The 24656-nt window shown below is 38.9% G+C and overlaps 1 long non-coding RNA gene across 2 annotated transcripts in view; it reads left to right on the forward strand.

Moving 5' to 3' along the window:
* The window catches only part of LOC141411521 (uncharacterized), a 385125-nt gene that overhangs the window by 316900 nt on the left and 43569 nt on the right, over positions 1-24656 (forward strand). For both annotated transcript variants that reach the window (XR_012436337.1, XR_012436338.1), the window contains one exon: positions 10107-10205. This is a non-coding gene — a long non-coding RNA (uncharacterized lncRNA). The remainder of the gene's footprint in view (positions 1-10106; positions 10206-24656) is intronic.

The following is a 24656-nucleotide window of genomic DNA, read 5'->3' on the forward strand; positions in this document are numbered from 1 at the left end:
TCTCCCATAAAATGTAAGTCAGACAATTTACCTTATGGTTTGGCTCCTGGCTAGAAATGAGCAAGACTCCAACACATCAGGGGAAAATATTAAATGACTACTTGAGGTATTTTTTTTAAAAGAAATTCTTTATTCTCTTTATTATCCTGAAATTATAAAGCATAGCTCTTCTTGAAAATTCCCATGGGACCCTGAATATGGGTGTCTGGGAGAAACATATGCTCTCTTTGGTCAGAGTGTGCACCTCAAACATCACAGTCCAGTTGGTAATAGACCAACATGTGAAGGAAATGGCTCTCACTGAGGTCTTCCAAGATGAAATACCATTTGCTGACTCAGGAAAACTTTGGACAGCATGCTGAAAACATTTGCAGGCCTGGAAAATAACTGGTTTAATAATTCAAGATGCTTTTAAGTTAGAAAAAAATACATAAAAACAAATAAACCTCCTTCCCTAAAGATGTTGCATGGTAAGAGACTTTTTGAAATGAAAGAAACAGAGCTTACAGTCTGATACCAATCCAACTTTGTGAAACCTGAAATGATTGATAAAGAATCTAACCACACTACACCCCAGGGGATGAATGGAAATGTAGTTTTCATGACTTCAAAATATGTAGATGAAAAATGAAATATTTTATCAATATTCCATATATCTTTGCATCTGGGTGTTATGACACCAGGATTCCAAGAGCATTTTCCATTATTTCTTGAACTATTAATGCTTTGTTTTAGACAATTCTCTTCTGAGACCTTATCCTGTACATAACAGAGTGTTTAGCATCAGTGCTGGTCTCTAATTTATGATACCAGTTGTTCTCCCCAAGATGTGAAAAATCAAAACTGTTTCCACATATTGCTAATGGAAAATCACCACCGATTAAGAACACACATTTGTTTTGCTCATCCAGTTCCAAATACACCTTATGAGCTAGGTAGAATTATTATCCTATTTCTTCCTAGTCTATGAATTATGAGAATATGGGGTTGCAGATTTCTCTCGATGGTAAAGCACTTGCCTAAGCGTGCACAGGCTCTTGGTTTGATCAGTAGCACCAAGGAGGTGGGAGCAGGGGGAGAAAGAGAAGGAGAAGAGAGAGGCAGAGAGAGAGAATAGATGGCTTAGAAGACATTAAGCAACTTGTTCAATTCCACACTCTTGTGGCAAAAGTTAGTCTACAACTGGGGCTGCAGAGCCTCCACAGTTTATCCTAATATTCAAGTCACTGAGAATCTAGGTGACAATACTGTAAGTGCTCAATCTATTGTCTAAGAGTTCTGAAAATACAGAAATAAACACTTTGAAGAGTCACAAAATGACTATTCATATTTACTCCCAGTTCAAAGAAGTTCTTTGGATGACATGGGAGGACCATACAGTTGGCCATACCTGCATGTGGGTAACAGCCATTTGCTCTTACTATTTGCTAGCTTTTTTAGTGCTGGAGTAGATGGCTAAGTCTAGAAAGCCTGTCAGGTCCACCATAAAACAGACTATTGTAACACTGGTTAATAACTGCATTTTTTTAAAATTATTTTTTATTGTTTTATTATTCATATGTGTATACAAGGCATGGATCATTTCTCTCCCCTGCCCCCACCCCCTCCCTTACCACCCACTCCGCCACCTCCCTCTCCCCCCCACCCCCCTCAATACCCGGCAGAAACTATTTTGCCCTTATCTCTAATTTTGTTGAAGAGAGCGTATAAGCAATAACAGGAAGGAACAAGGGTTTTTGCTGGTTGAGATAAGGATAGCTATACAGGGAGTTGACTCACATTAATTTCCTGTGCATGTGTGTTACCTTCTAGGTTAATTCTTTTTGATCTAACCTTTTCTCTAGTTCCTGGTCCCCTTTTCCTATTGGCCTCAGTTGCTTTTAAGGTATCTGCTTTAGTTTCTCTGCGTTAAGGGCAACAAATGCTAGCTAATTTTTTAGGTGTCTTACCTATCCTCACCCCTCCCTTGTGTGCTCTTGCTTTTATCATGTGCTCAAAGTCCAATCCCCTTGTTGTGTTTGCCCTTGATCTAATGTCCACATATGAGGGAGAACATACAATTTTTGGTCTTTTGGGCCAGGCTAACCTCACTCAGAATGATGTTCTCCAATTCCATCCATTTACCAGCGAATGATAACATTTCGTTCTTCTTCATGGCTGCATAAAATTCCATTGTGTATAGATACCACATTTTCTTAATCCATTCGTCAGTGCTGGGGCATCTTGGCTGTTTCCATAACTTGGCTATTGTGAATAGTGCTGCAATAAACATGGGTGTGCAGGTGCCTCTGGAGTAACCTGTGTCACAGTCTTTTGGGTATATCCCCAAGAGTGGTATTGCTGGATCAAATGGTATATCAATGTTTAGCTTTTTAAGTAGCCTCCAAATTTTTTTCCAGAGTGGTTGTACTAGTTTACATTCCCACCAGCAGTGTAAGAGGGTTCCTTTTTCCCCAGGCATCCTCGCCAACACCTGTTGTTGGTGGTGTTGCTGATGATGGCTATTCTAACAGGGATGAGGTGGAATCTTAGTGTGGTTTTAATTTGCATTTCCTTTATTGCTAGAGATAGTGAGCATTTTTTTCATGTGTTTTTTGGTCACTTGAATTTCTTCTTTTGAGAAAGTTCTGTTTAGTTAACTTGCCCATTTCTTTATTGGTTCATTAGTTTTGGGAGAATTTAGTTTTTTAAGTTCCCTATATATTCTGGTTATCAATCCTTTGTCTGATGTATAGCTGGCAAATATTTTCTCCCACTCTGTGGGTGTTCTCTTCAGTTTAGAGACCATTTCTTTTGACAAACAGAAGCTTTTTAGTTTTAAGAGGTCCCATTTATCCATGCTATCTCTTAGTTGCTGTGCTGCTGGAACCACATTTTTATTGACAACAGAAAAGGAATGGAATTTGGGAATTAGAAACATCTAGAGTTTTCTTTTTGTTGGCCCTGGGTATTTTTTGGAAATTGATTAACTTCCTTTTAGCTTCTGATTTCTTATCTGAAAGGATAATCAGAACTATCTTGCAAGGCAATAAGAAGATAACACATGAAAAGCCCATAACATAGAACTTGCTATAATCATAGGCACTTGCTATATGGTAGCCATTATGGTAATTTAGAAATGGTAAGTAAATTGCAGAAGATGCTGAAGTTCATATGCCAAATGTTCAACTACACAGTGGTCTGCTGGGATCAACATTAACACTGGCAAATGGTAAAAGGTGAGATAGATTAGGCAAGCTGGGGTCATTTGGCTTGAGTTGAAGATGCTTGCATGGACTTAGCTAGTGATAATGCTCCATCTGAAGCTTGTTGATAAGGGTGTGTGAAGAAGATCCCCTACCTCTCCATTCAAACAGGATACAAGACTCACAGGGGCTGGCTGAATCCATGACTAGCATGGAACCCTATATATACTATCTTTTCCTATTTGCTTTTACCATAGGGTTTAGCAATCAGTATATGACTTTTTCTTTATTAAGTAGAGAATTTTCATATTTTACTTAAAGGAAGCACTTCACAGCTTCTCTTAGGCATATCTTAATTACAACATTGCTACTCTTGTACATTAGGTACACTGTTAAATAAAACAAGGGTTACTTGAACACAAGCACTGTCACAGTCAATCTGATAACCAAGATGACTACTAAGTGACTAATGGGTGGCTGGTATATATAGCATGGAGACAAGTGGACAAAGAGATGATTCACATCCCAAGTAAGCAGTGCAAGGTTTCACTATAGTATTCAGACCAATGCACAATTTTAAATTTATGAATTGTTTACTTATGCAATTTTCCATTTAATATTTTTGGATCATCGTTGTCTGTCACTGAAACCATGGAAAGCGAACCCTTGGATGAAAGGGAAATTACTGTAGAGTTTATTGAGTGTCTCCAAGGTGTAGTGCACTGTGTCCCTTCAACATTAAAAACAGTCCCTGCTCTTTAGAACATACAATATAGTTGGGACAAAGTTACTGAAATAATTGCAGCACAATTTCAATTAACTTGAACAGGGTTATACAAGGTACTGGATGAGCACCTCGAAGTGTCTGTAACCCACGTTTGGGAGATCAGAAAAAACTTCCCAGGAGATGGAGGATGAAATCTGAAACTTGAAAGAGAAGGGAACTTTGTTACAAAGACTAGTGTGAGACAATGCTGTCGCTAACCTTTGAGAGGCAGGAATCTGACTCATTTGGTGAACTACAAAGTGTTGGGAGCACCTAGGGAGCAGAGTGCAAAGGAGGTGCAAAGGAGGTGGAGGAGAGGGGGGATCAAAGATGCTTTGGCGAAGTGAATGGCACCCATGTATCAGGGCTGTAACTCACTTGAACCCTACTCTGAAGATAATGAGGAATCCAAGTTCTCATTTCTTCCTCCTAAAATATTAGCTGATGAAACAAATCCATACTCTGGCTCCAGGGAAGAAAAAAGGGAAAATCAACTACAGCTGTAGCAAGATGATTTTTGACCTATGAGTCTGGGAGACATTGAAGAGCCTAGATGATGCCTAAGTGCTGCCAACCACTTTGGTGCTTCTTTCTGCCTCAGTTTCCTCATCTGTCAAATGATGGGGATTGTTACATGGTCTGCCAGGCATCTGCCAGTTCTTTCCTTTTCTGAATCTTGGTCCCTTGGCAGGTAATCTTTTTTAAGACTAAAATCTGGCAAAGAAGAAATATCTGAGAAGTTTGTTAAAATTGTAGAATCACCCTCTGAATTTCAGGCATTATAGACATGGCAGAAGGCAGGCACACTGTAATTCAAGTACAGAGGTGAATCTCATGCAGGTAGTCCTCAGACACAACTTTGAAAGACTGGTGATAGAAGACTAAATTCTTCTATTTAAATAGTAAAGAGCTTTGGGAATGTCCACTCCTCCAGAAACTGGTCTGTGTACAGCTAACAGAAATGAACAACAAGCAGTCAATTCAACTTTTAAATCAAATTAGAATAGATCACCTGGTTGAATCAAAGTGAACAGAAATTCATCCCTTACTGCTCTAGTGCTGTGTTCCAGTACCTGTTACTTGTCAGCTCCCCAAATTGTCAAAATCAATGGTCCAAAAGTCAGGTGGGCAGCATGACCAGGTTCCAACATCAGGGGGCATAAACCAAAGGAAGGACATTCATGGCACTTGTGGTAGAAAGTATGGATCACAAATGGTGACAGACTCAAGAAACCTTTTCTATTTTCCATCATTGATGTTTCAACCACGAATTGAACAGACTTTGCCCTTTACTGTCATGCTACTTCCCCAACATCTTGTCATTTTAATGGAAACAGTCTTGTCAATGTATTACCATACTATAGAATTGAAAACATGCCACTCTTTAAGAATGTGCTCAGAGGAAGTAATAACCCTCCTTCTCCTTGCCTTCCAGAAAGGCCATGAAGTAGGTAAGATCAAGAGAAAAATGCATCAAAGAATTCATGGATGGAAACCTTCATAGGAAATAATCCATCAACCTTTGAGATAGGCAGTTCCTTAAAATCAGGGTGATGCCTTGCCTATAAAACCATAACTAATGTCAAAATAAAAGGAGCCTAAAACTAGCACACTGAAACAATGAAAAAATGGCACATAAGAAGAATAAGACGTCAAAGGCAGATTCAGTTGTAACCAAGGAAATCGGTGTTCTGATATTAAGAATGGTTCCTCATTGTCACCACATCCTTTGGCATCCATTGAGGAAGATGGTACAGTAACCCAGAAAGCTCAGACTACAAAGCTTTGAAATAACATTTGCCTTGACTTGCAGGCTAAGTGATCTATGTATCCTTGCTGCAAAGGTTAGTTTCCAGAAGGAACTAATTTACCAATTTCCTAAATGAATTATGTACATTGTCAGTATAATTCCAGTAGAGAAGAAAGCTTGCATTTTATATAATAGGGAAGTATAATTGAGGCAAAAAGACCTTCTTGGGACAGATCTGGGTTTGAGTTGTTGCTCTACCACTTTCTAGCTGTGTGTCACTCGTAAATTCAACACTTCTCAGAGCCTATGCTTCCTCAATCATAATGGGAATAACTAGGACTCTGAAGATATATCATAAGAGAGACAGTGTGTGTAATAAGCCAATGATTCTGCTTAATCAACAGAAAGCATTCCACAGCCAGTGACCTTGATTAGTTAGGGGGTCCTGGTTTCCTTCAGGAGAATCACATACACCACCATCACCAAATCAGGGGCCTGTTAAAAAGTGAGATTGTGAACCCACAAAGTTGTGCACTTTTCTAGAAACATCCTCAAGATTCAGCCCAAAATAGGCTCCCTCTTTTAACAATCTCGCTGTAATGTAAAGACTTCCCTCCAGGTCTGGTGATACATGCCTGTAATCCCTGTAACTCAGGAGGTAGGTACAGGAGGATTGAAAGTTTGAGGCTAGCCTGAGCAAAGTCAGTGAGACCCCATCTCAAAAACAAACTACAGACAAAAGGGCTGGGGTGTGTTTCAAGCGGTAGATCACTCATTTAGCAAACACAAGGCCGTGGGTTCAATCTCCAGTAAGGGGTTAGAGGCAGGGAGAGGAGATAAGGCCCTCATACAGTTTATCAGGAGGCATTATTTTAATGCAGGAATTCTCAACATTCTTACTGCCAATAATTCTTTGAAACCATGTTTTGAGGTTCTCATACATCAAATAAGTAATACTTATTAAATAAATAATTTTCCCATTCTTTTACTAGCCTAAGCTATAAATAATTTTCCCATAGAAGTTTTGATTGGCATCCTTCATTCATCAATAAATAGCGATGATCACAGTATATCATGTGATTTGAATATAGTGCTGACTAAGACTTTGTGGCTGCTCACAGTTTGGTGGGAAAGAAAATCAAGTGAATGGTGTGACAGTACTGTGTAAGTCAGTGGAGAGGCAAGGGTGGAGTGTTAAGAGGCATTAGCTCTGACTTGGAGAGTTGGGAATGGCTTTCTGAAGGAAGCAGACTAGTCACAGGACCTGAAGGATGAGCAAGAGATATAAGGAAGAAGACACAGGAGGAATATCTTCCAGATCTCTATAGCCTTCATAGACTCAAAGTATTTGTATTCAGAATGGAGGAGAGTAAAGAGTTTGGGCCAAACAAATCAGCTGAATTCTCCATTGAGTGTGTACACAACCTTGGTCAGGCTCTTACTCTTTTGTCTCAATTTCCATATCTATGAATGGAAAAGTAACATTTCCCTTGTTGATTTGTCATTGATTAAACATATGGATGACTCTATGTTAAATTACATAATGAATGCCCTGACCAGCAGAATAGGTACTCAATAAATTCCAACATTAGTCACTACTCAGCTGAAAACTGTAAACTAACTGGCAACACTGACTTAGTGACTAAGTCAGGTGCATCAAATTCTGATTTGATGGCCAGAAATCCTCAGTGATATTCATACAATGATAATACTTGCTAGTATTAGGTAACCATGGCCAGACATTATAGAAAGCTCATATCTTAAATTCTTATTTAACTTTTACAATCATTCTATGCAATTATTTGTATTTCATGAAACACTGCCTCATTTTCTACAAAAAAAAAAAGGAAGGAAGGAAGGAAGAGAAAAGGAAAAGAAAGAAAAGGAAAAAAAGAAAAAGATACTTGAACTCAAATTGACATTTTGGGTTCAACAAAGTTAACCAGGTTCATTTTCTAAGAACTTCTCAAGTCTTAAATCTGACAATAAACATGATTAAATCAAAAATAGAGAAGAATAATCCAATGGCCTTTCCAAATGTATTTGGCCACTAAATCCCTTTTTGGTTGGAGGCCTCATTTAAGCATACTTTTCGAAATGCTAAAATAATATTTATCAGCTCCATTTCATACCTGAAAAAACAGGGGGCTCAGAGAAGTTAAGTAACTTGCCTGATGTCACACAACTAGCAAGCAGGAAGAACCATGACTTGGAGCTTCCAAAACCACATGACAATCACTTTCAACATTTCAACTTTAACCACTTTGTTAGACTAAGAAAACATAGGCTGGTAGTTGGAACAGCCTCCTAGTCAAAAATCCAAGGAAATCTTACGGCATCATAATGAAAATCTAAGTCTTAAAAGATTAGCAGTCACCCTAGTGCTAGAAAAAGACAAAAAAGACACCCTGAGTCATCAGGTCCCCCCTACTGTTGAGAGATACTAAAGCCTAGACACAGAGCTTAGCTGTTCACCTACCTTGTTGCTTATTTTTGTACCCTGGGCCATTTCCTCTAAGACCTGGAAGCCAGACCCTGGCTACAGGTCCCAATACTATTTTAGTATTGCTTAGTAATAGCTCACACCTGGCTGCTCTCTCAGTAAAGGCAACAGTAGCCGACAACTGTATACACTACTAACCTAAATAACTCACTTAGCCCACCAGAAAACTCAGAGACTATGAAAAGGCATTATCCCATCCAGTTCCCTGGGCATTCTGGGAATAGGCAAGACTTTCATTACTCCAGAAGTCCATGTGTTTGAAGGTCAAATAACACCTGGGTATTTCTTTGAAATAAACTAATTGAGTCTGATGATTTAGAGGCAGTCTTGCTGAAAGAATCACTGGATTCCCCATGGTAGAGCAAGACCTGCTTTTGAAAACTCTGGATCCTTCCAACCCTAGCTTCATCAAATGCTGATGAATATTTGATGATGTTCAAAGATTAAGATGTGGATCAAACTGAGAAAAGAGAAAGAGAAGGGATTGCATTCAAACTGCTGGGTAAAGGGGCCTTGGCTCCAGGTGTTCATGGTAGTAAAGAAATCAGAGCAAACCAAAGGAAAATCAGGCAGAGAGCCTAAAAAAGGAATCGTTCTCAAAGGCTCAGCATGCCTCGAAGCACCTGGAAGATATGTTAGCAATGTGGGTTTCCCAGCTGCCCTTATCCTTTTGTTCTCCTGGTAGCTGGCTTTCACAGAAACCCTGTTTGTAGGAAAACACGCATTAACTCATACAGAGACCCATTTAATTCAAAATTGGGAGAAAAAAATTTCACTTCATCTATTTGGTTTGTATCATATGCCACCATGTACACCAGTTGGTTGAGCTCGTGTGAGCTCGGGTAACTTTTACCTAAGTACCAAAAATGGGCCTGGAGATGGAAAAACCCCTCCTTACTTAGGATTGGTTCATTAGCCCCACAAACACAGAGGATCTTGTAATTCTCTGAATCATTTGCTGTGAACTCCAAGATAGTCCACCCCTGTCTGCATCCCCAGACACTAGCACAATACATCCAGGTACTCTCCAATTATTTACTGAGTAAACAGGCGAAGGGCAGCAGAAGCCAAGGACAGGACTAATTAGAACTTTCTGGAGAAACCATACTAGGTAATATTTTTTGGAAAAAAATGGGGAAATTGCACAAGTATTTATTTTCATCTTACAATTTGAAAAATGTGCATTCTTGTCAGGAAGTAAACTGTTTGGTTTCAACTACACGTAACCATTATGAGTGAGGGAGTTTATGGAAACTGGAATAATGATAATAAAAATGGAGCCATAATGATGAGACAATGTCCAGAGTCCAGATTTATGAAGAACTGCATGTCTGGCCCTGTGCTAGGTTTTGTCCATATATCACCTCCTGAAATTGTCTCCATATGTCTATGAGGTACATAGCCCTGTTTTATAAAACAAGGGAACTGGGAGATGACTGTGAGGTCTCCAGCATGTCTGCCTTCAAACCGTATGTAGATACTAGAAGGTGAGGTCCATTTATTGTGCATTCATTCATACAGAAAACACCTGAGTATGTGCTCTATCCCAGAACTAGATGCTACAGACAATAACAAGCAAACCCAGACACTGTCCCTGCTATGGTTTGTCTCCCACAGGCTGACATGTGTGATCTCTGATGTAACTCTATTGAGAAGTGGTGAGACCCTTAAGAGGTGGGGCCTCCTAGAAAATGACTAGGTCATGCTATACCACTTTCATAAATAGATTAATATTTTTCTCTGATGACTAGGTTAGTTTTCTCAAGGCAGGATTAGCTTTGTGGGAATGAGTTAGGTCTCTAGGGACTGAATTAGGTATCATGAGACTAGGTTGTTATAAAGTGAGTCAGTCTCCCCTTTATCTCTCTCATCCTCCCATCCTTGCTCTTTTGCATATGCCAGCTTCCCCTTTCCATGTGACCTGGTATGACACAGCTCAAAGCCTTCCTGAGAACCTCAGCAGATTCAGGCACCATGCTCTTGGACCGTCAGAACTACAAGGTAAATAAATCCATTTTCTTTAGAAATTACCCCACCACTGTTATTTTGTTACAGCATCAGAAAACAAATTAATCCAATTCCAATTCTGGTGGAGTTTATAGTCTAGTGGAGGAAACAGATGTTAATCAACAACCACACAACAAGAAAAATACAGCTGTTTTAAGTGTTACAAACAAATAGTGCATGGTATTAGGATGAATTAGTGCTAGGTAGGTTTCTTGAACTAAAACCTGAAGTAGACACTAACTGGGGAAGAAAAGGCAGAAGCATTAAGGAAAAGGAAGAGCTACACAAAGGCCCTGTCATTGGATGAAACATACTAAACGAGGAAAGGAAAGGAAGTTGGAAGATGCTGGCATGGTGACAAGAGGCCATGGACAGCCAGAAACATAGATAGGTTCCAGGGTCAACTTGGGCATACTCAGCAGATTTGCTTGGAGACCGTAAGAAACAATCTCAGACACAATGGCGGACCCCATTCCCAGAATATCCAATCCAATAAGTTTAAGTTAGTTTTTTTTGTCTCTGTCACCAAAATACCTGACACAAACAACTTAAAGGGAACAATTATTTATTTTGGCTCTTCCCTTCAGAGGGTAAAGTCCATCATGGCAGAGCAGAATAGCTCCCATTATGGCAGTCAGGAATCAGAGAAAAGAGCATATGCCAAGGGGCCATGGCAAGACATAGGCCCTGGATACACCCTCAGTGACCAATTTCTTTCTCCTACCTTTTATGACTTCCCCATACTGCTATCATACTATGAAACCATCAAGGAATGAATCCATTCCTTAGGTCACAGCCCTCGTGGAAACAGAGGTATGCTTTACTAACCTCCTGGGTGAGTCTCCATCCAATCAAGTTGACAATCAAGATTAATTACCAAAGGACCCATGCTTTTGCACTTCAAAAACACACTGCTGGTTGACACTGATACATTCCAAGACCATCCTTTAAGAACTACTGCCCTAGACTATGCAGTGCCTGGTGGACCATGGGTTAGGTTTCTGACTCTGTCCTACAAAGAATGAACAATAAACGAAGGAGTCTATGTATGGGGATGATGTTACCCAACTTATATTTTGAAAGAAAAAAAAATCTCTGTAGGTACAGGGTACAGAGAGTCCAACATGGATGCAGGTAGAAGGTGAGTTGCTGTTTCAAAAAAGAGATGATGGTGCCTTGGACTAAGAAAATGGCAATGGAGACAGAAGGAGAGGGTTCCAGAGAGAGTTAGAGAATGAATTCAGCAAGGCTCGATAATGAGTATGGGGCTCAGGGAGAGCCTAGTTTCTTGGCTTCTGCTTGAGCAAGTAGACAGATAGTAGTGCTGTTCACTGAGAGACTCTGGAAGAGGACCAGGCCTGGGGGAAAAGATCAAGAGTCAGTCTTGGGCCTGCTGAGTGTGGGGTACCTTCAAGGCATTCAAATGATGGGAAGCAGACAGTTGATATGTGAGCCTGGATGGAGTTAAGAGATGAGATCAAGACTGGAGATAAACTTGTGAGTCATTTGGGTATACGTGTGATATGAAAAGATAGGGGTGGATGAGATCACCAAGAAGATAAGTTAGAAGAAGATGAAGACAAGGCTGAGGACCTTCAACATTTAGTGACTAGGTCAGAGGACAAGAGGACTGACTAGGAATACTAATGCAAAAATCAGAGAGATTTGTGCTCAAACAACAAGGGAAGGGAGAAAATAGCAGGCAACCCTGCATGTGCTACTCAGAAGTCAAGGGTCTTGGTCCTGTTTTGATTTTTCCCATGGCCAGTTAATTATCTTTGAAGAACAGATAATCATGGGACCATCTGCTGATGAGACCAGTGGAAGGTAAAGGCAATGTCAAGTTAAATATCTCTCAAGTCCTTTACTTATGTGAGAAGTCTTTCTGAGTGCCTTACAGATAAAAAAAAAAAAATTTTCCTGGTGCAAATCTCTCTCTGTTCAACAATAAACTTAGAGCTTTTAATTCAGAGCCACTTAGATTAGAACAAACCTTGGATTTGCAACTTTCCACCTTTGTGAAAACTTTCCACCTTTGCTTGGATAACGTGTTCAGTCTCTCTGAGACTCATTTCCTACTTATGGTTAAAATAATGACAAAGATATATACCTTAAAATACAATTGTACAGGATTTGCATATTTAATGCCAAACTTGTGTTAAGTAATGAGCACATTATGCCATATAATCACTATAGTTATGGCCAAGCAACCACAAGAGAAGGATTGGGACTAGAGCTCAATGGTAGAGCACAGGCTTAGCACATATGAGGCCTGAGTTAAATTGGGTTTGAAAACAAGGGGGTAATGCAGAAGTGAACTGGCTGTTTTGTTTAGAGTTATGGAGGCAAAACAAACATGGGAGAAGGAAGAGCACAGCTTAACAGTTGCCTTTCAAAAAGCAGTAGAATAGATAATGAACATATATAGCATTCATTCAATCATCCAACATATCATTTCTGAATGTGTAGCAAAAGGCCCTCTGCTAGGATCAAAACAAAAAGAAGTCGATTTTTATGTTGTTTTTAAACTTCTGTCCTGCCAAGTACAACCTTGACTCATTGTTTAAAGCAGATAAAGAGTCAACAGATTGGATGCCAAGGAGAAGAGAAAAGGTGTACTTTGTATGTGGATTTTCTGCAATTTGGTATAGAAACCCATAGAATAACTGCACCAAGATTTCCACATCAATTGCATTATCAACCTATCACCAGCCAAGTTAATGGCGGCAGAAATGTCATGCAGGAAAATATCTCCATCCATTCATACCACTAATCAACTCATGAAAAGAGTAATAGCAGTGATGATGATAAAGATATATGTTTTAATCTGGTATTTCAAGGCAGTGTCCATACATCTACTTGTGTTACCTTTTGTACCTGGCCAAAACCTCATGGAATAGAGTCTTACCATCTCCATTTTATACACAGGAAGCTTAAGGCAGACAGGTGAAAAGTTTTATCCAAGATCACACTAAAACCTAAATGCATGTGCTTTTCAATGGAACCACTCTTAAAATCAACTGCTTTTGGTTCTAAAATATAAAACCTAAGGTTTGGATTTTGAAAATCCTACATGTTTATTTACCCTGCCTACTAGACTGTTTGAAGGTCATGACAATCCCTATAAATCAAATGTGAAATTTGATTTTCTCTCTAGCATCATTTTATTTACTCTTGTTTTTGAGCTGTTCTGAAAAGCAGCATAGAGAGCCAGTCAATTTTCATTCCCCTAAACTAGTCTTCTCCATACAGGAGAGTCCCATTTAATTGGCCCTCCAGAGCTTTCTGCAAATTAATCACTCTGAATTCTAAAGCTCAGCAAAATGTTTCTCATCCTGACCCAAGAGCAACAACTATTTTTGGCACTAAAGGAATGCTTTCCCTCTGCCATGCAAGACTCTGAGAATAGCCAGAAGGAAATGGCAGGACCGTTATTAACTGTGAGGTCATTTAGCACTGGTGGCCTGGAGACCCAAGGAAAAGGGGTATTCCTTCCTAGGGATGAGGTTTCCTAGCTACCCACTTGTTGTTTTCTGTACCTATTGTGTTTTCAAGGACAGTTTCACACACCTAAGGAACTTTTTTGTTTTTCATGTTTCATGTGGAAAGTTCACTGAGACACAACGCTAAGGGTTGGATTACTGCACTGTTTGGGGGCTTGGTTTAGTATTTAAATATAAGATTTAATCATCTTGTGCTAAGGGTTTATGGACTCTGTGAAGTTCTAAAGGCCAGTAAAACCACAGAGATCTACTTTCCATTCAGCATAGTTTGCTATGTTTTTAAACCAAGGATGTTCTTGGTTTAAAATTGAATAAATATTTTGGACCATGTATTATATACCAACCTCTTGCTAAAAGGTACTGTGAGAACGTGCTTAAGTAACATGCTCGAAATAGGTGTAATTTTTGAAGCTGGATGATGAGTATATGGGGGTTCATTATATTATGACATTTTTCTTCTTTTATTTATATTTAAAACTCTTCATAAAGCAATGTTGCCATTGTCATGGTTCTTACAATATCTTCCCTGAAGGCATCTAGCTAGTAAGCAAAGCCTCTAGTTTCAAACCCAATCCATTCTCCTGCAAAGTTCAAGCTTTCAAACATGACCAAACTATCAAATATTGCCCTGTTGATGATTGGAACCAACTTCTACCTACTGCCAAAACAACTTCCTGGAAAACCCAGACGAAAATGGGTCAGTCTGTTGGATGTATTCAATACCAGGCCACAGTCCTAAAATGACTCTTGGATCCAATTCCTGAGTGTATCACATTACACAGAATACTTTCTAGGTGAAAATGGCTGTGTGTTTTCTTCAGATCCATCAAAGCTGTGTCCTCACCATGAAAAAGCTTCATTTATTTATTAATTTTTGCATACTCTCTGTGGCATAAGCAACCTGTCTGTAGGCTCAAGAACAACAAACATGGCGTGTAGCTACAATCCCAGCATAAAATGAGTGTCACATTTTCTGTTTCCTGGTAACTGATCCCTAAAGACTAAAAGAAACCCATCTCAATGCTGATGGAGGGACCTTCGAGACTGTATCTACATGATCCTTTTATTAAACACCTAATACAATACACAGCTTGTTTTCTATAAACAATCATGATTGATTTTATAGCTTCCTTCTCTTGTTTCTTAAAATGACAGATAAAAATATATTTGCTTTCTAAGTGAAAACAGCAAGTTTATTTTCTCAGGCAGAATCTTATAAACCCATGTGATATATGCTGCCACCCTCTGATACTGTGAAACCAGGCCTAGGATCTACACTGAAACCAATTCTCTATCAACAGTTAGGCACAACTTCTTCCCAAACGATGACAAACTTCATTCACATGCCTCACCATTTCATTATATTGTTGTGGAAGCATGAGACCCCCCATCTTGCCAAAGTTTGGTTTCAGTAATCCTTACACTTGCCTAAGGGATAGATTCTGAAGTGTGTGGCGTTCTGGGAAGCATCAAGTCATCTGTGGAGGGAGGGGTGGGGCTGTGGGAAGCATTGCTTAGTTTGTAAAAAAGAAGAAAAAGAAATTTCTCTGTCGAGCTTAAGCACATAACCTGGGATGGGAGAGAGCCATTGGGTTGTATTCTTATCATGAAAATGGTTTATTCAGATAATCCTTCTCATGGGAGACCCCTCTGATACTGTGGTTTCTGAGCAAAAGGAAAACATTGAGATACCCTGAGGATGCTGATAAGGAAGCCATACAACAGCCATTTCTGGCCAAATTTGTTATTTCATAAATATTCATATCACACAAAACATTATGAAAAATATTTAAAAGCCTATCTATCTCTTGCTAAAATAAATGACTTAAAAATGATATATTTGAGCAAACCAGTAACCTTGGCAATAGAGAGATAACTTCTAAAGTCAAAGGTTCACCCCATGCCATACCCATCCCAGCCCTATGACCAGTGAATTTAAGCAAATATGCCCTTGTAATTCTTAGCCTTCTGTCTTAATCCGGGAGTTTTTATGCTTATCGGGTCCTATATTCACTTTCTGTTATAAGTATTTGATAGCATCACTAACAATTTGAAAAACATTAGCCTGATGACCTCACAAGTTGAAGAGAAATAAAAGAAAATGAGTTCATAATAAAACAATAATTTTTTAAATGTAAGTCCCAGGCATGATTACACTAGAAGACACATTGATGCATGCATCTACTTTCAACAAGCCCTTGTGGATTTTAGAAAAGTTAGAAAATACTCATGGAATGCTGTCCGTTCTTTCACTTTCCATTTGACATTGTACAATGCAAATTAATTACACACATTCATATTTACCCACATGAAATCACTATGTGTGTAAACAGCTACAAATTGAAATGATAGTTTAAAACTTTGATGACTAGTACTATCCCTGGTGATATGATTTTCTAAAATGGTGGACAACGTTTGGTAAAACTGAAGATAATTAACCATCTACCATCTATAGTTGTATTCCTGGAAATTATAATGATATTAAAGCATATCTATTTGACTATCTATCTATCTATCATGTAGTCTAAGTTCTAGATGAGAGAATTACATGCAAGTTTTCAACCAAATGTCCAACAGGACATCTGAAAATATCCAGGATTCAGGAAAATTTCCCATTTTGTGTGTCCATTTCACACATTGCAGGATGCTGACAATCAACCCCTGTCTCTACCCACTAAATGCCAATGGTGTCCCCCCAACAGTGACAACCTAAACTATCCTGACATGTTTGAAAAAATTTTCCTGATGACTGTGCTCCCTTTGAGAACCTATGTCTAGTGGAAACACCAAGCCAACACTCTCCAATGCTTTCCTTCCTCCACAGTTTTTGCTGTGCTTCCTACAAGGATGCCCAATTCTCGCCTTCATCCTCCATATATCCTTCATCCCATTTAGAACCAAGACAAGGCAGTCCTTGTCTTGGTTTTGACATGGTCTGTTAGTAGTTCTGCTAGCTGGACCAGACCTCTTCTACCTCTTAATCCCTATTACCTGAAAATTGATGCTGGTACTTGAAAGTTTCATATAAAAATAATCCCAAATCAACAGTTAATTCCCTGAAATGCAATCTTTTCAGTATTTCTACTAACATAGCTCTGTTGTAGAGACACTTGTGGATGAAAGGGGAGTTAATAAAGATAAAAGCTTGGGGAAATGGATTTCATAATACTTAGACTTATGAAAATGTAAACATGAAGCAAGTAGACTGCAACTCAACCTTCCAAGGCATTTTTGCACCTGAATGTTATTCCCCCCACCCCAGCATAAATTCACAGTCCCCATCCACAGTGCTTGGTATTCCTCATACGCATTTTTTTAAGGTGAGAAGATTCTCTCTCTCCCTCTCTCTCTCTCTCTCTCTCTCTCTCTCTCTCTCTCTCTCTCTCTCTATATATATATATATATATATATATATATACATATGTATACATGTATGTATGTAATTGTAGTGCTGGAGGTACATTGTGACATTTACAAAAGTTCTTATAATATGTCATAGTTGAAATCACCCCCTCCATTGTTCTCCTTTAACCCCAATTATTCCAGTCCTGGAATAGTTTCAATAAGGTCTCACTTTTCCATTTTCACACATGTGTACCTCATATACAATTTGACCAAATTTCAATGACTTTCTCTAAAGCACTCTTTCTTTTCTTTTTTTATTGTCATATTATTACTGTACTGGGGGTACATTGTGACATTTACAAAAGTTCTTACAATATATCATAGCTAAATTCACCCCTACATTATTCTTCTTTATTATGAAAAACAGGTCATGCTAAGGGGAGGTCACATATGAGAGAGGGAGGATAAAAGAAGGTAGTTAAGAAGGTGAATATGGTTGATGTACTTTCTATAATGGAATGAATATAGAAATTTTAAACCTGTTGAAATCACAGGAAGGGGCTAAGGTAGAAAGGAGAAAAAAAGAGGGGATGAACCAATTCAGGTTATAGTACATATATATGTGGAAATGTCACAGTGAAACTCCCCGTAGAGCTATCTTAAACAAAAAAAAAATGCCTTTTTTCAAAAACAGAGTATAGAAGGTAAAACAGGTCCTATCTGGTAGCCGGTACCAGTGGGAGGGGGATGGATATAAAGAAAGGGTATAAGAGGGTGAATATGTTAGAAATACTATGTACTTATATATGAAAATGGAAAAATGAGACCTGCTGAAACTATTTAAAACAGTTTCATAAATCACGGTCTGCATATACTAGCTGAGTCAGAATCAACTGGAGATACTTGTTAAAAAAACAAATAAATGAAAAACTAATCCTGGGTTCTGGCCCCTTGAATTCACAATTGGAGAGACATTGTTTGTGTAATAGGCCCCCAACCAATCAATCTAGTTGCTTCATCATGAAACATGCATCTGTGTTTCTAGAGTGTGACTAGGCCTTTGGACCAAGATAATAAGGCAGGCTGCAAGCCCAACTTTACCATCCTGTGGAGCACAAATTGCCTAAGGTCTGGGTAGGTCACAAAAAGTGCAGTGACTTTGGTAGTTAACATGCCATGGTGCTTCCTAATTTCTACCAAGATTTCTGCACCTGGCATTTGTACTTTAGCCCATCTATTTTTTTTTTTTTTTGCCTGCTATGCATCATTTCAGTAGACAAGATATAAATTTTTTTCCCTGATTTACTCAAATACATACATTTGAAAAAGTAAATGCATGCTAAAAATCTATCAGAAGACAATATTGTAGACTGGGAATTACCCTAAATTGCATTTTTTTTTTTTCTGCTAGATTTGAACATTGGGGGTTGAGCAATGATTATCCTGTTTATGTCTATTCCCTGCCTTTCTCCACTTGAACCAAGCACATATTGGGCAATTTATAAGAATGAATCAAATGACTGAACCATTCATATAAAAGTATATGTACCGGAACATTCAACATTAATGGCAAATACCCATTTATTCATTTGATAAATGTTTCTGCATTTTCATTATGTAGTCTTTAGCTCTGCAAGGCCATTACCACTATTCACAAGAACTTAAACTTCCTCATAATGTCAACAGCTACATTAATGGAGTATAATGTCTGTGTGTTTCCCAGACATTATATCATTTAATCCTCATAGCAACCCCAGGGAGATAGGCACCACTGTTCCCATTCTGCAGATAAGCAATCTGGTAGAGTGACTCAAGTGGTAGAGTATCTACCTAGCAAGCATGAGGCCCTGAATTCAAACCCTAGTACCATAAAAAGAAACAGAGAGAGAGATGAGAGAGAGAGAGAAAGGAAGGAAGGAAGGAAAGAAAGGAAGGAAGGAATTAAGGAAGGAATTAGAGAATAAAGGAAGAAAGAAAGGAAGGAAGGGAGAGAAAGAAAACCAAAGCTTAGAGAAGTATCATTACCTTTAGAAAAAGCAGAACAGGCAAGAGTTCTAGCCCAGATCTGTCTGCCTCCAAAGTCTGTGCTCTTAACCAGACGTCCTGCCAATCCTAGTCGGGTGAGAGGAAATGTGGTTACAATTCAAAACAATCATCAGAGAGCTAGAGGTCCTAGAGACATGTGGGACAAAATATTAAGGGCTAATGGTAACTGAGAAAGGATGACTCAGAGCCAGTAGTACTGCTAGAAGGTGGCACTGGAGATTCGGGGTTGAAGTCACTCTTAAAAGGAGAGTGGGGTATTTGAAGTAAGAGAAGGCATTCTGGGAATGGATACCAAATGGGAAGCAACACTAGGCATAAAGATGGGGAAAGAAACCTATGGGGAGGAACCAGACAGAGCATATGACTCAGGAGCTTGTGGGAGATTCAGCTGGAAGCCAATGCCAGGGAAGCCCACACAGCCACCTGCACTGATGCCTCATGAATGTCCTGCAAACAACTCTCCTGTACCTCATGCAAGCTTTATCTCCTTTGTTCTCTAGCGCAGCCGTTCAAAGCCTGTGAGTCATGCCCTGGCCCCCTCACATCTGTTCTTAGCCAATTGTCTGCAGACACCAAAAGGAGGGTAGATGAAAGATGCAATTACCTATCTGGGTTTCACTGCAGGCCAACTGTGATAATTGATAGAGAAAGCTCTGGAATTCAGCCTCAGTTTGGAGAGTCACCAAGAAGTGAATTACAGCTGAAGGGAGCTTATGTGACTCAACCCCAGCACCCTGAGCAGGAAGAGCTGGATCTGAGGGCCTGGCTAATAGAGAGCTACCTCCATATGGGCTGGGAAGCCCTTCTCTCGTGGTCTTCATCCTCTCTTTGAGTCAAGAAGGCAATTGATGTCATTTCTCCTGCTGCCTCTTCCCTGGGAAGAAATGGCTCTCAGCCTCCACTTGAGAAAAAAGAGTAACCTATCCTGCACATGTGCCATGACTGTATGGAAGATTCTGCCTGGCTCTACAAGACAAGTTGCATCCATTTTTGACCCACAAGGAATGTACATCCTCTAGTAAAAATCATCAAATTGAATTTAATAAAACACGGAAATGCATCTATATACCAGGCCCAGTATCAAACCTTTGCCTGGAACACTGTATGCAACTACAATCCTAACAGTCCCAGGAGGCAGGCACCATCATGCCCCATTTTCAAATATGAAAACTGAGGCAGAGCAAGTGTAAGTTCATCCTGGTCTCCTATAATCCAACGTGGTTGACATCTTAGGGAGCAATATTAGCATAACATTGGTTTTGTGATTTAAAGTGCTCAATTCTCATGCAAAAACACTGGGTAAGTGAGAACTATACTCAGCTGAACTGGTCCATGAGGGAATATAGTCAATTACTGACTTACTATGGTTCAACCTACAATTTTGCAACTTTATGATGGCATGAAAGTAATATGCTTTCAGTAGAAACTGTATTATTTTGAATTTTGACTTTTCCCCAGCTAGTAATATGCTGGGTGGTAGCAGGGGGGAACAGCTCCCAGTCAGCCCTAAGATTACCAGGAGAAAAACCAGTATTCTACAGTGTTACTGTGTGGCTAAACTAGGACATTTGGGTAGTTTGGTTGATTGAATGAATGCATTTTGACTCATGTTAGCTTCAATTTATGATGGACTTACCAGGGGCTGAAAACCCATCATAAGTCAAGGAGCATCTGTATACAAAATGCACGGCCCTCCATCATCCAGTCTCCAGCATCTTCCACTCACCTGTGTTCACCATGGGCACTGAGCCACATCCCCCAGGGTGCTGGAACCTTCCCCTTTGCACCTCATGAGCTGCAACGTTTCCATGCCCACTCTCAAAAGCAAACACTAGGTCTTGTCCATGGCCCAGTGCCATATTTATTGGGGCATTTTTGAACTGCATAGCTATTTAACAAGTGTAAAGCTGAGTATCATCTGTTAGGTTCCTCTTTTACTTTTACATAGCTCTAATGAAGTTTTTGTGTGTCATGCCCCTAGTCCTATTTTCCTCAGAATCACTGTGATTGTTATTGCCAAATTTTGCACAGCACAGTGATTTTTAGAAACACGTATGTTGTGTTAAAGTATAACTATTTGTAACTTGCCCAAGGTTAATACTAGGTAGTGGCCTAGCAGGAATTCAAACACAATCTGCTAAAGACCCCGCCTAGATTCTGAACCCTCTATTTTTCTACTTTGGCCTATGTGATCTCTTTTAATTTTCCCAGCAGCCTGAAGAAGTTCTTAGTATTCCTTTTTCACAGTTGAAGAAAACTAACAAGTCAAAAGAAAGCTTGGATGATTAACCATTCCCAGTAACTCTGAAATTCACACTCAGGATTCCAGCAGTCATTACAGTTGATTAGAGGTTACATAAACACGGGGTAAGGCCACAGGTCTTCATAATTTGGAGCCATTACCTGAACTATTTCTTCATTCCCTCGCTTTGGCACATTCATCCAATTCTTCATTGAGCATTTAGTGAATGGTTATGGTAATTCTAACATTTAGGTCTTCCCTAAAATGTCAATCCCAGAGATTCCTTCCTTAAGCTAAGCAGGTAGGAGGTTTCCTTATCAATAGAGTACCTTGTCTTCCCTTCCCAAATGATTATTTGTAAAGAGTTCGTTGGTCAGCTCCCACACAGGATGGCAGCCTGATAAGAATATGTGTCCATCTTTTTATGTTTCCTGTGTATTTTCAGCATCTCGTGCCATACCTGACACATAGTATGTGCTCAGGAAATACTCCTGTTATACTGTTACCTTCAACCTGACACTAATATAAAAGAAGTCCAGAGTACAGAAAATATCTTCAGCCTAGACAGATGCCTCTTCCAACAAATAAAATTTTAAAAGGTTACTGAAATTCTTGTGCTGGAAGGATCACATAGGAGGACTAAAAAGAAAAAAGTAGCTGACAGACCGAAAACTAACTCACGACAGCTCCTATAAACGGACCATGAAACAATCAGGTTTCTTGGTCTTTTATTTGTTTCTGGATGGAGTCCCAGGCAGGGAAGATAACCTTAGCCTCAGCATAATGGGGCTCATCACATGTAAATGTAATGAGATGATGAATTATTCCGATGTCATTGTGCCCATGATTTATGGGAAGACGTTATCTACTAAAAGCCCAGGCTGAAAGAATATTGATTTCACTTTTACTGAGACAACCATTTAAAACTTTTTAAGGACAGCAAATTATTGTTTAAAATACCACCTTCAAAATGGCCAGTTTCAAACCATTTGGTGGGGAGGGGAGGGAGAAAGCAGAGCTGGTGAGGCAGCTCCTTTAAGGACCAGTTGGGCAAAGCTAGGTTCTCTGGCTTAGTAGTCGCCTGTAATAACACCCTGTTACTTCTCCTTTACAGAGCCCAGCAACACTCGCGGAATTTTATACCAAATTCTGTGTTAGGATCCTTCTAGGTTCAAATCTGAATTTTATTTGGGCAAATCATTTTCTGCATTGAGTTTCCCACAGAATATAGGAAGATCATACATGGTGAATTTTTAAAAAGTGGGAAGGACGGTAGAAATATTCTGAACTCATGTATGCAAATGAAAAAAATGAAACCTGCTGAAATATTCTAAGAATGGGGGGAGGGGAAATAAAGGAGAATGATGGAGGGGGTGAATTCAACTATGATATATTGTAAAAAACTTTTATAAATGTCTCAATGTACCCCCAGTACAACAATAAAATGATAATAAAGGAGAAAAAATAAAATAAAGGGGGAATGACAATATGGAATACGATGATAGATTTGGATCTGAGCTGGAAAATTTGATGATTTGAAAATTTGATTCTCCCTTTATCATCTTAAACTGTACTGCTGGATTTTCTGTCACACAAAAGGAAGTATGAAAATTAGCATTTATTGAAAATATTCAATACACCAGGTACTTTATAACCATATTCATTTAATCCTCCCTTCCAACAGGGAGTCCTTACTGGGTTCATTTATCAATAAGGAAAGTGAGACATGGGAATGACATATCCAAGATTAGAGTAATAGTTGACAGTGCCTGAATTTGAGCCCAGGACTATCTTATTTCTAAGCTTCTGGTCATTTCAAGACCTCTTCCTGGCTTAGTTCACACAATCAGGTGTCCCCATCCAGGAGGAAATGTGTGTCTTCCCAACATGTTGTTTGAAATTTGGGGTTAGCAACTAACTCTTTTTCTGTATTTGGTCAATTAGGCACAACTTTTTATTCCTCATTTCTCAGTTGATGTATCTATTAGTCACTTCTTGGTCTTGTGTACTAAATATTAATGCCTTTCCTCCTCCCTCTTGGTCAGGCTTCTCCACTTTGAGACGACAATCCCAAAGCTGGAGAGGATCTTAGAAACTATTTCAGGCACCACAAAACTGATATATACTCAGTATAGACTGAGTATAACCCTAGATACGTTTTTTAAAATATTTTTTGGAGGGGATGGCACGGTACTGGGCATCAAACTCAGAGCCTTGTGCAGGCTAGGCAACTACTGAGCTACCCTCCAGACACCAGGCATTGTTGTTGTTATACAACTATGTTATTCATTTGTTTCTCATAGCTAGTATATTCTCTTATGTATATAAAATTATTGAGATAGAATTCACATAACACAATTTATAGTGACTATTCAGTGGTTTTTAGTATGTTTACAAAGTTGTGTAACCATCACTGCAGTTAACTTGACAACATTTTAATTATCGCCCCCAAAACACATATTAATGAGTAGTTACTCTCTATCTTCCTCAACCAAATCTTCCAGCCCTAAAAAATAATTAACCTAGTTTCTGTCTGTATATATTTGACTATTCTGGACATTTCATATAAATGGAGTCATACAATGTATGGTCATTTTTGAATGGTTGTTTCACTTTACACGATGTTTTCAAGTTTTGTCTTTGCTGTAGCATGTTTCTGAATAGTCAAATAACATTCCATTATATGGATATAACACATTTTATGTAGCCATTACTTAGTTGATAGAAATTCGGAATTTTTCCTCTTTGAGTCATTACAAATAACACAACTATGAACATTTGTAAACATATTTTTGTGTGGATACATTTTCATTTCTCTTGAGTATGTATCTTGGAGTGGAATTGTTGGATCACACAATAACTGTATGTTTAAATGTTTGAGTAACTGCCAGACTACTTTTCAAAGTGCCTTCAAAATTGTAATTCTCAGTAGTACTGTAAGAAGTTTCTGGTTTCTCCACATCTTCACCCACACTTGTAGTTGTTTGTATTTTCCATCATAAGGGTGTTAAGTGAGATATCATAGTTTTTGTCTACATTTTCCTGATATTGAAAGATATTAAGTATTCTTGCATGTGCTTATTGCTACTTGTATATCTTCTTGACAACACGTCCATTTATATGCTCTACCCTTTGTTTAATTGGCTTGTCATCTTATTGTTGAGTTATAAGAGTTCAATGTATAATCCAAACAAAGTGCTTATCAGATATATGATTTGAAAATATTTTCTCCCATTCTGTGGGTTGTCTTTTCACTTCCCTGAAAGTATCCTTTAAGCACAAAAGTTTTTAATTTTGATATCTAATTTA

This window comes from Castor canadensis, chromosome 10 (assembly GCF_047511655.1).
Source record: "Castor canadensis chromosome 10, mCasCan1.hap1v2, whole genome shotgun sequence".
Classification (NCBI taxonomy): domain Eukaryota; kingdom Metazoa; phylum Chordata; class Mammalia; order Rodentia; family Castoridae; genus Castor; species Castor canadensis.